We start from the raw sequence: 14,094 nt of genomic DNA, 5'->3' as shown, positions 1-14,094 counted from the left end.
CAGACTGATCATATTTTCCTGACTCAATTCCAGTGGCTCATAATTATATACGGATATCTGTATTTGGCCTTACTAAATCCCTGTCATAACAAGCTCACTGATGGATTAATAACTAAAGGGAATCTGTCACCTCCACAACGTATAGGACTTATTAATATGGGCATACAGGTAATAGAAATGTTACACTAGTCCTACCTCTATGCCTCATATTAATGGTCTTGTTGTGGAGAAATGTTATATACTAATGATGTCTTCCAGGCTTCGGGGCGTGTGGTGCCTGGCAGAAATCCCTGCCCCATGTCCTCATTGTAGAACTTACTGTACCTCCTTCCATCAGCATCAGTCATGGCCCCGGAATCCTGCGCTCTGCACACCCTCAGAAACACATACCTCATCCTCCCTTCTGTGGGTGCTGCAGTCAAGGATCTTCTGCGCAGGCACTAGCGACTTCCACTCAACTGACCTCCGGCATACCTCCCAACTTTTGAAGATGGAAAAGAGGGACAAAGTTTGCGGTAAATTTTAGGCCACGCCTCTGACCACACCCATTCATAATTAGTCACACCCATATCCACGTCCCAACCACACCCATTTAGCACTGCCGATCACACTGTTTCATATACAATAATTATAAACAAAAAAATATGGCCACACAGTGCCCCATACTGTATAATGGCCACACATGATGCTCCATACTGTATGATGACCATACATGATGCTCCATACTGTATGATGACCACACATGATGCTCCATACTGTATAATGACCGCACATGATGCTCCATACTATATAATGACTGCACATGATGCTCCATACTGTATACTGGCCACACAGCACTCCATACTGTATACTGGCTGCACATGATGCTCTATACTGTATAATGACTGCACATGATGCTCCATACTGTATAATGACTGCACATGATGCTCCATACTGTATACTGGCTGCACATGATGCTCTATACTGTATAATGGCCGCACATGATGCTCCATACTGTATAATGGCCGCACATGATGCTCCATACTGTATACTGGCTGCACATGATGCTCTATACTGTATAATGGCCACACATGATGCTCCATACTGTACAATGAACACACATGATGCTCCATACTGTATAATGACCGCACAGTTCTCCATACTGTATAATGATCCCACATGATGCTTAATACTGTATACTGACCCCCCTCCTGTATGCATGGCTCATATTCCCCCCTGTATGCATGGCTCATATTCCCCCCCCTGTATGTATGGCTCATATTCCTCCCCCCACCCTATGCATGGCTCATATTCCCCCCCCTTCTGTATGCATGGCTCATATTTTCCCCTCCTGTATGATGCATGGCTCATCTCTACACCCCCCCCGCTCCCATCTTGAATGGCGACGGCGCGGCTTACCGTCCTCCTCCATCCCCCCTACCCTGTCCCCTGTCCCTCATACTTACCTGTTCCTCACCACGCGGTAATCCCTCTCGCTCTGTGTCCCGACTCCCGGCTCAGCACCTTCTTCCTGGGTGAGCGGTCATGTGATACCGCTCAGTATAGGTCATGAATATGCGCATATTCATGACCTTAAATGAGCGGTACCATGTGACCGCTCATTCAGGAGCGCTGCAGAAGCCGAGACCAGGCATCGCTGGAACAGGGTGAGTATCGTCTTCAAGGAGGGTGGGTGGGAGGCGGGGTTGGGCGGTGACCCAACTATTATAAAAAAAAAAAAAAACAGCCACAAACCTTGCTCAGGTGCCGCCCCCTGCATTGTCCCCGCCCTAGGCACGTAGTGCGGGACAACTAATGTCCCGCCCGGGATCGCGGGGCTGACTGTCAAAATCAGGACAGTCCCGCGGGATCCAGGACGGTTGGGAGGTCTGGCATAGGAGACCCACTGTTTAATAATTGCCATTTAAGAATATTAATGCCACATGAAGCCCCTCTAAAAATAGGCTCTGTGACTTTAAGAGTCCCTCCTTCATAAATGAAACAAGATGGGTCTGCTTATGTGTCACACACCACTTGGCCAGCTAGGGTTGTTAAATGTTACAATGACATTTCCCAGTGAATGCTTTTGTATTGGTTGAAAGCAATGTTAAAGTTGAAAAACGCATCAAAAGTTTGGCCTATAGCTATATAGTCATGGCCGCACGTGTTGGCACACTTCCAGAAAATGATTGCAATTACACGGGTTTTGTTCTACACATGTTTCTTATCAAAAAGTGTGTGCAGCGAGATGGTTGTCGCCGAACGCAGTTGGGACACCAGAGGGACCCGCCGGAATAGGCAGCCGCTGTATGGGACTATACTGTATGTGGGAACGGCTGCTGACACCGTAGCAATCCCAGGAGCCCCACCAGCACTCAAGTCTGCAGCCAGACCTCACCGCACACAAGCCTATAGTCAGACCTCAGCTCTTTACATGGCTCCCGTAATGGCAACTGTTATGATCCGGTGACTTTGGAGCCGCATGAACTTTCTCTGGAGTAGGTGGAAACTGTACTGACCGCAAAACCTGAACTAACACCGCAACTAGAAGTAGCCGTGGGGTGTGCCTAACAAACCCTAGACACCTCGACACAGCCGGAGGACTAAATACCCCTATAGATGGAAATAGGAATACTACCTTGCCTCAGAGCAGAACCCCAAAGGATAGGCAGCCCCCCACGAATATTGACTGTGAGTAGGAGAGGAAAGACACACGCAGGCAGAAAACAGGATTCAGCAAAAGAGGCCACTCTAGCTAAATAGGGAAAGATAGGACAGAATACTAAGCGGTCAGTATTAAAACCCTTCCAAAAATATCCACAGCAGATAATACAAAAAGTTCCACAATCTAACTAAAGACATGGAATGTATATCTGCCACTCCAGAGAATCCAAAAAGACTGAGAAAATACTGACAATCTAAGCTGGACAAAAAAACAATGAATAGCACAGAATTATTAAGCACACAGCATGTGTGCCAAAGAAACAAAAACCAGACACTTATCTTTGCTGATTTGGCAGAAGGCAGAAGGAACCAAACAAGGACCAAAACCTCCCACCAACCATGGACAACTGGCAAGGACTAATGAATCCTGCACGCCTAAATACCCCAGTCAGAACTGCAATCAGCAGGTACACCTGACCAGGACTGCAACCCAGGGACAACGGCATTACCACCTACAACCACCGGAGGGAGCCCAAAAGCGGAATTCACAACAGTACCCCCCCTTGAGGAGGGGTCACCGAACCCTCACCAGAGCCCTCAGGCCGATCAGGACGAGCCAGATGAAAAGCATGAACCAAATCAGCAGCATGGACATCAGAGGCAAAAACCCAAGAATTATCCTCCTGGCCATAACCCTTCCATTTGACAAGATACTGAAGCCTCCGCCTCGAAAAACGAGAATCCAAAATCTTCTCAACCACATACTCCAGCTCCCCATCAACCAACACAGGGGCCGGAGGATCAACAGAGGGAACAACGGGTACCACATATTTCCGCAATAAAGATCTATGGAAGACATTATGGATAGCAAAAGAGGCCGGAAGCGCCAACCGAAAAGACACAATGATTAATAATCCCAAAAATCCTATAAGGACCAATAAACCGAGGCTTAAACTTAGGAGAAGAAACCTTCATAAGAACATGAAGATAACCAGACCAGATCCCCAACCTGATGCCGGGAACCAACACACCGACGACGGTTAGCAAAACGTTGAGCCTCCTCCTGAGACAACACCAAATTGTCCACCACATGAGCCCAAATCTGCTGCAACCTGTCAGCCACAGAATCCACACCAGGACAGTCAGAAGGCTCAACCTGCCCAAAAGAAAAACGAGGATGAAAACCAAAATTACAAAAAAAAGGCGAAACCAAAGTAGTCGAACTAGCCCGATTATTAAGGGCAAACTCGGCCAATGGAAAAAAGGCCACCCAATCATCCTGATCAGCAGACACAAAGCATCTCAAATAAGTCTCCAAGGTCTGATTAGTTCGCTCGGTTGGGCCATTTGTCTGAGGATGAAATGCAGAGGAAAAAGACAAATCAATACCCAGCCTAGCACAAAAGGACCGCCAAAACCTAGAAACAAACTGGGAACCTCTGTCAGACACAATTTTCTCCGGAATACCATGCAAACGAACCACATGCTGAAAAAACAACGAAACCAAATCTGAAGAGGAAGGCAATTTAGGCAAAGGCACCAAATGAACCATCTTAGAAAACCGGTCACAAACAACCCAGATAACCGACATCCTCTGGGAAACAGGAAGATCAGAAATAAAATCCATAGAAATATGCGTCCAGGGCCTCTCAGGGACCGGCAATGGCAAAAGCAACCCACTAGCACGGGAACAACAAGGCTTGGCCCGCGCACAAGTCCCACAGGACTGCACAAAAGAACGCACATCACGTGATAAAGAAGGCCACCAAAAGGACCTACCAACCAAGTCTCTGGTACCAAAAATACCAGGATGACCAGCCAACACAGAACAGTGAACCTCAGAAATCACTCTACTAGTCCATCTGTCAGGAACAAACAGTCTCCCCACTGGACAGGGATCAGGTCTGTCAGCCTGAAATTCCTGAAGAACCCGTCGTAAATCAGGGGAAATAGCAGAAAGAACCACCCCTTCTTTCAGAATGCTGACCGGTTCAAGGACCTCAGGAGAATCAGGCAAAAAACTCCTAGAAAGGGCATCAGCCTTAATATTCTTAGAACCCAGAAGATACGAGACCACAAAATCAAAACGGGAAAAAAACAAGGACCATCGAGCCTGTCTAGGATTCAGACGTTTGGCAGACTCGAGGTAAATCAAATTCTTATGATCGGTCAAGACCACAATACGGTGCTTAGCTCCCTCAAGCCAATGTCGCCACTCCTCAAACGCCCACTTCATAGCCAACAACTCCCGATTGCCGACATCATAATTGCGTTCAGCAGGCGAAAATTTAAGGGAAAAGAATGCACACGGTTTCATCAAGGAACCAACAGGATCCCTCTGGGACAAAACGGCCCCTGCGCCAATCTCAGAAGCGTCAATCTCAACCTGAAACGGAAGAGAAACATCCGGTTGGCGCAACACCGGAGCAGAAGTAAATCGACGTTTAAGCTCCTGAAAGGCAGAAACAGCCGCAGAGGACCAATTCGCCACATCAGTGCCTTTCTTCGTCAAATCGGTCAAGGGTTTAACCACGCTGGAAAAGTTAGCAATGAAACGGCGATAAAAATTTGCAAAACCCAAAAATTTCTGAAGGCTCTTTACGGACGTGGGTTGAATCCAATCATGAATGGTCTGAACCTTAACAGGATCCATCACAATAGGTGAAGGAGAAAAAATAAAACCCAAAAAAGAAACCTTCTGCACCCCAAAGAGACACTTAGACCCCTTCACAAACAAAGCATTGTCACGAAGGATCTGAAATACCATCCTGACCTGTTCCACATGAGACTCCCAATCATCAGAAAAAATCAAAATATCGTCCAAATATACAATCACGAATTTATCAATATAAGTCCGGAAGATATCATGCATGGAAGATTGAAAAACAGATGGAGCATTAGTGAGCCCGAACGGCATCACAAGGTATTCAAAATGGCCTTCGGGCGTATTGAACGCAGTTTTCCATTCATCAACCTGCTTAATACGAACAAGATTATACGCCCCCCGAAGGTCAATCTTCGTAAACCAACTAGCCCCCTTAATCCTAGCAAACAAATCGGAAAGCAAAGGTAAAGGGTATTGAAACTTGACAGTGATCTTATTCAAGAGGCGATAATCAATACAGGGTCTCAAGGAGCCATCCTTCTTAGCAACAAAAAAAATCCCGCTCCCATCGGTGAAGAAGATGGCCGAATATGCCCTTTCTCCAAAGACTCCTTAACATAACTCCGCATAGCGGTATGTTCAGGCACAGACAGGTTGAAGAGTCGGCCCTTAGGAAACTTACAACCTGGAATCAAATCAATCGCACAATCACAGTCCCTGTGCGGTGGAAGAGAACTGGACTTGGGCTCATCGAATACATCCTGAAAATCAGACAAAAACTCTGGAATTTCGGAAGAGGAAGAAGAGGAGATGGACATTAAAGGAACATCATTATGAACCCCCTGACAACCCCAACTAGTCACAGACATAGACTTCCAATCCAACACAGGATTATGTACCTGCAACCACGGAAAACCCAGCTCGATAGCATCATGTAAATTATGCAATACCAGAAATCGACAATCTTCCTGATGGGCTGGCGCCATGCGCATGGTCACCTGTGTCCAAAACTGGGGTTTATTTTTAGCCAAAGGTGTAGCATCAATGCCCCTTAAAGGAATAAGGTTCTGCAAAGGCTGCAAGGGGAAACCACAACGCCTGGCAAACTCAAGGTCCATTAAGTTCAAAGCGGTGCCTGAATCCACAAACGCCAAGACCGAAAATGATGACAATGAGCAGATGAAGGACACAGATAACAGAAATCTAGGTTGTACAGTACTGATGGTAAATGAACTAGCGATCCTCTTTGTCCGCTTAGGGCAGACTGAAATGACATGAGAAGCGTCGCCACAATAATAACACAACCTATTCTGACGTCTGAGTCCTTGTCGTTCTGTCCTAGACAGAATCCTATCACACTGCATTGGCTCAGGACTCTGCTCTGAGGACAATGCCACAGCGCTCCCGCAAGCGCCGATCAATCTGAATGGCCAAAGACATAGAATCACTCAGACCGATAGGCGTGGGAAACCCCACCATAACATATTTAACGAATTCAGAAAGACCCTTTCTGAAAATTGCGGCCAAAGCATCATCATTCCATTTAGTCAACACAGACCATTTTCAAAATTTCTGACAATACAATTCTGCTGCCTCTTGACCCTGAGATAGGGCCAACAAGGTCTTTTCCGCCTGATCCACAGAATTAGGTTCATCATATAATAGTCCTAAAGCCTGAAAAAAGGAATCTACATTAAGCAAAGCCGGATTCCCAGATTCCAGGGAAAATGCCCAATCCTGTGGATCACCACGCAGCAGGGAAATGACGATTTTAACCTGCTGAATGGAATCCCCAGAGGATCGAGGTCACAAAGCAAAAAACAGTTTACAGTTGTTTTTAAAACTCAAAAATTTGGACCTGTCACCAAAAAACAAATCAGGAGTAGGAATCTTCGGCTCTAAAACGGGAGTCTGAACAATATAATCAGAAATTCCCTGTACCCTAGCAGCAAGCTGGTCTACACGAGAAGCTAATTCCTGAACATCCATGCTAACACAAGACTCCTTAGCCACCCAGAGAAAAAGAGGGAAGAAAAGGAAAGCAAACTACAGAAAAAAAAAATGACTCAACACCTTTCTTCCCTTCTTCTGAGATGCATTTCACTCACAGTTGGCCAGTTGTACTGTTATGATCCGGTGACTTTGGAGCCACATGAACTTTCTCTGGAGTAGGTGGAAACTGTACTGACCGCAAAACCTGAACTAACACCGCAACTAGAAGTAGCCGTGGGGTGTGCCTAACAAACCCTAGACACCTCGACACAGCCGGAGGACTAAATACCCCTATAGATGGAAATAGGAATACTACCTTGCCTCAGAGCAGAACCCCAAAGGATAGGCAGCCCCCCACGAATATTGACTGTGAGTAGGAGAGGAAAGACACACGCAGGCAGAAAACAGGATTCAGCAAAAGAGGCCACTCTAGCTAAATAGGGAAAGATAGGACAGAATACTAAGCGGTCAGTATTAAAACCCTTCCAAAAATATCCACAGCAGATAATACAAAAAGTTCCACAATCTAACTAAAGACATGGAATGTATATCTGCCACTCCAGAGAATCCAAAAAGACTGAGAAAATACTGACACAATCTAAGCTGGACAAAAAAACAATGAATAGCACAGAATTATTAAGCACACAGCATGTGTGCCAAAGAAACAAAAACCAGACACTTATCTTTGCTGATTTGGCAGAAGGCAGAAGGAACCAAACAAGGACCAAAACCTCCCACCAACCATGGACAACTGGCAAGGACTAATGAATCCTGCACGCCTAAATACCCCAGTCAGAACTGCAATCAGCAGGTACACCTGTCCAGGACTGCAACCCAGGGACAACTGCATTACCACCTACAACCACCGGAGGGAGCCCAAAAGGGGAATTCACAACAGGCAACACTGTTAAATTATGGAGATTTTTTTTTTAAAGCAGCAATAATGACCTGCTGACTTATTGAACACAGCCCTGTTGTCAAAATGCCCCGCTCCCGCAGAATATTTAGGACAAATTCGTTGAAAAGCTGTTCCTTGTTCCCGGCAGCTCATTTGCATATCTCGATGAGCAAGCTGTTATGACCTGGTGGTTAAGGAGCAACACTGATATGACCTGGTGGTTAAAGAGCAACATGGGACAAGCTCTGGGGAGGTGGTATCTTTACTGACCGCAGTTCCTAATCCTAACACCAACACTAGAAATAGCCGTGAAGTGTTCCTGTCTCTCCCTAGACACCTCGTCACAGCCTGAGAACTAACTACCCCTAAAGATGGAAACAGAAAGCTATCTTGCCTCAGAGAAATTCCCAAAAGGAAAGATAGCCCCCCACAAATATTGACTGTGAGTGGAGAGGGAAATAACATACACAGAAATGAAAGATTTTAGCAAAGGAGGCCAATACTAATCTAAATAGACAGAATAGGAAAGGATACTGTGCGGTCAGTATTAAAAACTAAAAATCCACGCAGAGTTTACAAAAATGATCTCCACACCGACTCACGGTGTGGAGGGCAAATCTGCTTCCCCAGAGCTTCCAGCTAGCCTGAATATATCATAATGACAAGCTGGACAAAAGGAAACATAACATGAGCTGAGCAATAAAGTCCAAAGCAAATGGACAACAAAGAACTAGCAAAAACGTATCTTTTGCTGAAATGGACAGGCCATCAGAGAAATCCAAGGAGAGATCTGAATCCCAAACCAGAAACATTGACAGCTGGCATGAACTGAAGACCAGAGCCAGGTTAAATAGCAAAGCCAGGAGAGACGATCAGTGAAAGCAGCTGCTACAGCTAAACTCAAGGAGCAGCAGTTCCACTCGAAACCACCAGAGGGAGCCCAAGGGCAGAACTCACAAAAGTACCATTCACAACCACAGGAGGGAGCCCAAGGACGGAATTCACAACAGTACCCCCCCTTGAGGAGGGGTCACCGAACCCTCAACAGAGCCCCCAGGCCGATCAGGATGAGCCAAGTGAAAAGCACGAACCAAATCGGCAGCATGGACATCGGAGGCAACAACCCAAGAATTATCCTCCTGGCCATAACCCTTCCACTTGACCAGATACTGAAGCTTCCGCCTCGAAAAACGAGAATCCCAAATCTTTTCCACCACATATTCCAACTCCCCCTCAACCAACACCGGAGCAGGAGGATCAACGGAGGGAACCATGGGCACCACATATCTCCGCAACAAAGATCTATGAAAAACGTTATGAATGGAAAAAGAAGCTGGAAGGGCCAAACGAAAAGACACCGGATTGATAATTTCAGAAATCTTATAAGGACCAATAAAGCGAGGCTTGAACTTAGGGGAAGAAACCTTCATAGGAACATGATGAGAAGACAACCAGACCAAATCCCCAACACGAAGCCGGGGACCAACACACCTACGACGGTTAGGAAAACGTTGAGCCTTTTCCTGAGACAACGTTAAATTGTCCACCACATGAGTCCAAATCTGCTGTAACCTGTCCACCACAGAATCCACACCAGGACAGTCAGAAGGCTCAACCTGCCCTGAAGAAAAATGGGGATGAAAACCAAAGTTACAAAAGAAAGGCGAAACCAAGGTAGCCGAACTAGCCCGATTATTAAGGGCAAACTCGGCCAACGGCAAGAAGGTCACCCAATCATCCTGATCAGCAGACACAAAGCATCTCAAATAGGTTTCCAAGGTCTGATTGGTTCGCTCCGTTTGGCCATTTGTCTGAGGATGAAATGCTGAAGAAAAAGACAAATCAATGCCCATTCTAGCACAAAAGGACCGCCAAAACCTAGAAACAAACTGGGAACCTCTGTCAGACACAATATTCTCCGGAATGCCATGCAAACGAACCACATGCTGAAAAAATAATGGAACCAAATCAGAGGAGGAAGGCAACTTAGACAACGGTACCAAATGGACCATCTTAGAAAACCGGTCACAAACCACCCAGATGACAGACATCTTCTGGGAAACAGGAAGATCAGAAATAAAATCCATGGAAATATGCGTCCAGGGCCTCTCAGGGACCGGCAAAGGCAAAAGCAACCCACTAGCACAGGAACAGCAAGGCTTGGCCCGGGCACAAGTCCCACAGGACAGCACAAAAGAACGCTCATCTCGCGACAAGGAAGGCCACCAAAAGGACCTAGCAACCAACTCTCTGGTACCAAAAATCCCAGGATGACCAGCCAATACTGAACTTACTAGTCCATCTATCAGGAACAAACAGTTTCCCCACTGGACAGCGGTCAGGTTTATCAGCCTGAAACTCCCGAAGCACCCGCCGTAAATCAGGAGAGATGGCAGAAAGAATCACCCCCTCCTTGAGAATACCAGTAGGCTCAAGGACTCCCGGAGAATCAGGCAAAAAACTGCTAGAAAGGGCATCAGCCTTCACATTCTTAGATCCCGGAAGATACGAGACCACAAAATCAAAACGGGAGAAAAAGAGACCATCGAGCCTGTCTAGGACTCAACCGCTTGGCAGACTCAAGGTAAATCAGATTCTTATGATCGGTCAAGACCACAACGCGATGCTTGGCTCCCTCAAGCCAATGTCGCCACTCCTCAAATGCCCACTTCATAGCCAACAACTCCCGATTGCCGACATCATATTTACACTCAGCAGGCGAAAACTTTCTGGAGAAGAAAGCACACGGTTTCATCAAAGAGCCATCAGAACTTCTCTGAGACAAAACGGCCCCTGCCCCAATCTCAAAAGCGTCAACCTCAACCTGAAAAGGGAGAGAAACATCTGGCTGACGCAACACAGGGGCAGAAGTAAAACGACGTTTAAGCTCCTGAAAGGCCTCAACAGCCGCAGAGGACCAATTCATCACATCAGCGCCTTTCTTCGTCAAATCGGTCAGAGGCTTAACCACACTGGAAAAATTAGCAATGAAGCGGCGATAAAAATTAGCAAAGCCCAAAAATTTCTGAAGGCTCTTCACAGATGTGGGTTGAGTCCAATCATGAATGGCCTGGACTTTAACAGGGTCCATCTCAATAGCCGAGGGAGAAAAAATGAAACCCAAAAACGAAACCTTCTGAACTCCAAAGAGGCACTTAGACCCCTTCACAAACAACGCATTAGCACGAAGGATCTGAAATACCATCCTGACCTGCTTCACATGAGACTCCCAATCATCGGAAAAAAACAAAATATCATCCAAATATACAATCATAAATTTATCCAGATAATTCCGGAAGATATCATGCATAAAGGACTGAAACACAGATGGAGCATTAGAGAGCCTGAATGGCATCACAAGGTATTCAAAATGGCCTTCGGGCGTATTAAATGCCGTTTTCCATTCATCACCCTATTTAATACGAACAAGAATATACGCCCCTCGAAGGTCAATCTTGGTAAACCAACTAGCCCCCTTAATCCGAGCAAACAAATCAGAAAGCAAAGGTAAAGGGTACTGGAATTTGACCGTGATCTTATTGAGAAGGCGATAAGCTATACAGGGCCTCAAGGAGCCATCCTTCTTGGCAACAAAAAATAACCCCGCTCCCAACGGTGACGAAGACGGGCGAATATGACCCTTCTCCAAAGACTCCTTTACATAACTCCGCATAGCGGCATGCTCTGGCACAGACAGATTGAAAAGTCGACCCTTAGGGAACTTACAGCCAGGAATCAAGTTAATAGCACAATCGCAGTCCCTATGAGGAGGAAGGGAACTGGACTTGGGCTCATCAAATATATCCTGGAAATCTGACAAAAACTCAGGAACTTCAGAAGAGGGGGAAGAGGAAATTGACATCAAAGGAACATCACTATGTATCCCTTGACAACCCCAACTAGTCACAGACATAGATTTCCAATCCAGCACTGGATTATGTACCTGTAACCATGGAAAACCCAGCACAACAACATTGTGCAAATTATGCAACACCAAAAAACGAATATTTTCCTGATGTGCTGGAGCCATGTACATGGTCAACTGTGTCCAGTACTGAGGTTTATTCTTGGCCAATGGCGTAGCATCAATCCCCCTCAAGGGAATAGGGCTCCGCAAAGGCTCCAAGGAAAAACCACAGCGTTTGGCAAATTCCATGTCCATTAAGTTCAGGGCAGCGCCTGAATCCACAAATGCCATAACAGAAAAGGACGACAATGAGCAAATCAGGGTAACAGACAAGAGAAATTTAGGCTGTACAGTACTAATGGTAACAGACCTAGCGACCCTCTTAGTACGCTTAGGACAATCAGAAATAGCATGAGTAGAGTCACCACAGTAAAAACACAGCCCATTCTGACGTCTGAATTCCTGCCGTTCCGCTCTAGTCAAAATCCTATCACATTGCATAGGCTCAGGACTCTGCCCAGAGGACACCGCCATATGGTGCACCACCTTGAGCTCACGCAGGCGCCGATCAATCTGAATGGCCAAAGACATTGATTCATTCAAACCAGCAGGCGTGGGGAACCCCACCATAACATCTTTAAGGGCTTCAGAAAGACCCTTTCTGAAAATTGCTGCCAGGGCATACTCATTCCATTTTGTGAGCACAGACCACTTTCTAAATTTCTGGCAGAATACTTCTGCCGCTTCTTGACCCAGAGCCAGCAAGGTTTTTTCTGCCTGATCCACAGAATTAGGTTCGTCATACAGCAATCCGAGCGCTTGAAAAAATGCGTCTATATTGAGCAATGCAGGATTTCCTGGCTCAAGGGAGAATGCCCAGTCCTGCGGGTCTCCACGCAGCAGAGAAATGACAATCTTCACCTGCTGAATGGGGTCACCAGTGGAACGGGGTCTCAGAGCAAAAAACAATCTGCAGTTATTTTTAAAGTTCAAAAATTTAGATCTATCCCCAGAAAACAGATCAGGAATAGGAATTCTAGGCTCTAAAACCGGAGTGTGAACAACATAATCTTGGATACTCTGTACCCTTGCAGCGAGTTGGTTTACACGCGAGGACAGACCCTGAACCTCCATGTCAGCACCGGAATCCTGAACCACCCAGAGATTAAGGGAAAAAAAAAAGACAAAACAGGCTGCAAAGGAAAAGAAAAAAAAATGGCTCAGAACTTTTTTTTCCCTCTTTTGAGATGCATTCAACACATTGCGGGCCAGCTGTACTGTTATGACCTGGTGGTTAAGGAGCAACACTCATATGACCTGGTGGTTAAAGAGCAACATGGGACAAGCTCTGGGGAGGTGGTATCTTTACTGACTGCAGTTCCTAATCCTAACACCAACACTAGAAATAGCCGTGTGTTATGACCTGGTGGTTAGGAGCACCCGAAGAGACCTGATGGTTAAAACAGAAAACCTGGGACAAGCTCTGAGGAAGTGGTAACTCTACTGACCGCAATCCCTAATCCTATCACACACACTAGAAATAGCCGTGGAGCGTACCTAACTCTCCCTAGACGCCTCTTCACAGCCTAAGAGCTAACTACCCCTAAAGATAGAAATAGAAGCCTACCTTGCCTCAGAGAAATTCCCCAAAGTAAAGGTAGCCCCCCACAAATATTAACTGTGAGTTAAGAAGGAAGTGACAAACACAGGAATGAAACAGATTTTAGCAAAGGAGGCCGAATCTTCTCTAGAAAGACAGAGGATAGGAAAGGGAACTATGCGGTCAGTATAAAAAACTACAAAAACCACGCAGAGTGTGCAAAAAGACCTCCACACCGACTCACGGTGTGGAGGTGCAGCTCTGCACCCCCAGAGCTTCCAGCTAGCAAGGAAATATCATAATAGCAGGCTGGACTGAAACATAGCATGTACTGAAAAATATATTAAAAAACCAATGAACAGCAAATGACTAGCAAGGACTTAGCTTCTGCTGGAGTAGTCAGGTCATCTGAGAATTCCAAGAGAGATCTGAACCAGTACTGAGACATT

The 14,094-nt window shown here is 46.0% G+C and overlaps 1 long non-coding RNA gene across 4 annotated transcripts in view; it reads right to left on the bottom strand.

Moving 5' to 3' along the window:
- The window catches only part of LOC143813715 (uncharacterized), a 92,336-nt gene that overhangs the window by 20,053 nt on the left and 58,189 nt on the right, over window positions 1–14,094 (bottom strand). For 2 of the 4 annotated variants that reach the window (XR_013223616.1, XR_013223614.1), the window contains exon 2: window positions 325–481. This is a non-coding gene — a long non-coding RNA (uncharacterized LOC143813715). The remainder of the gene's footprint in view (window positions 1–324; window positions 482–14,094) is intronic. The other 2 variants (XR_013223617.1, XR_013223615.1) reach the window with 1 other exon arrangement.

Source organism: Ranitomeya variabilis, chromosome 1, assembly GCF_051348905.1.
Source record: "Ranitomeya variabilis isolate aRanVar5 chromosome 1, aRanVar5.hap1, whole genome shotgun sequence".
NCBI lineage: Eukaryota > Metazoa > Chordata > Amphibia > Anura > Dendrobatidae > Ranitomeya > Ranitomeya variabilis.
The sequence above is the reverse complement of the archived record's forward strand: the minus strand, read 5'-3'. Positions and strand labels throughout refer to the sequence as shown.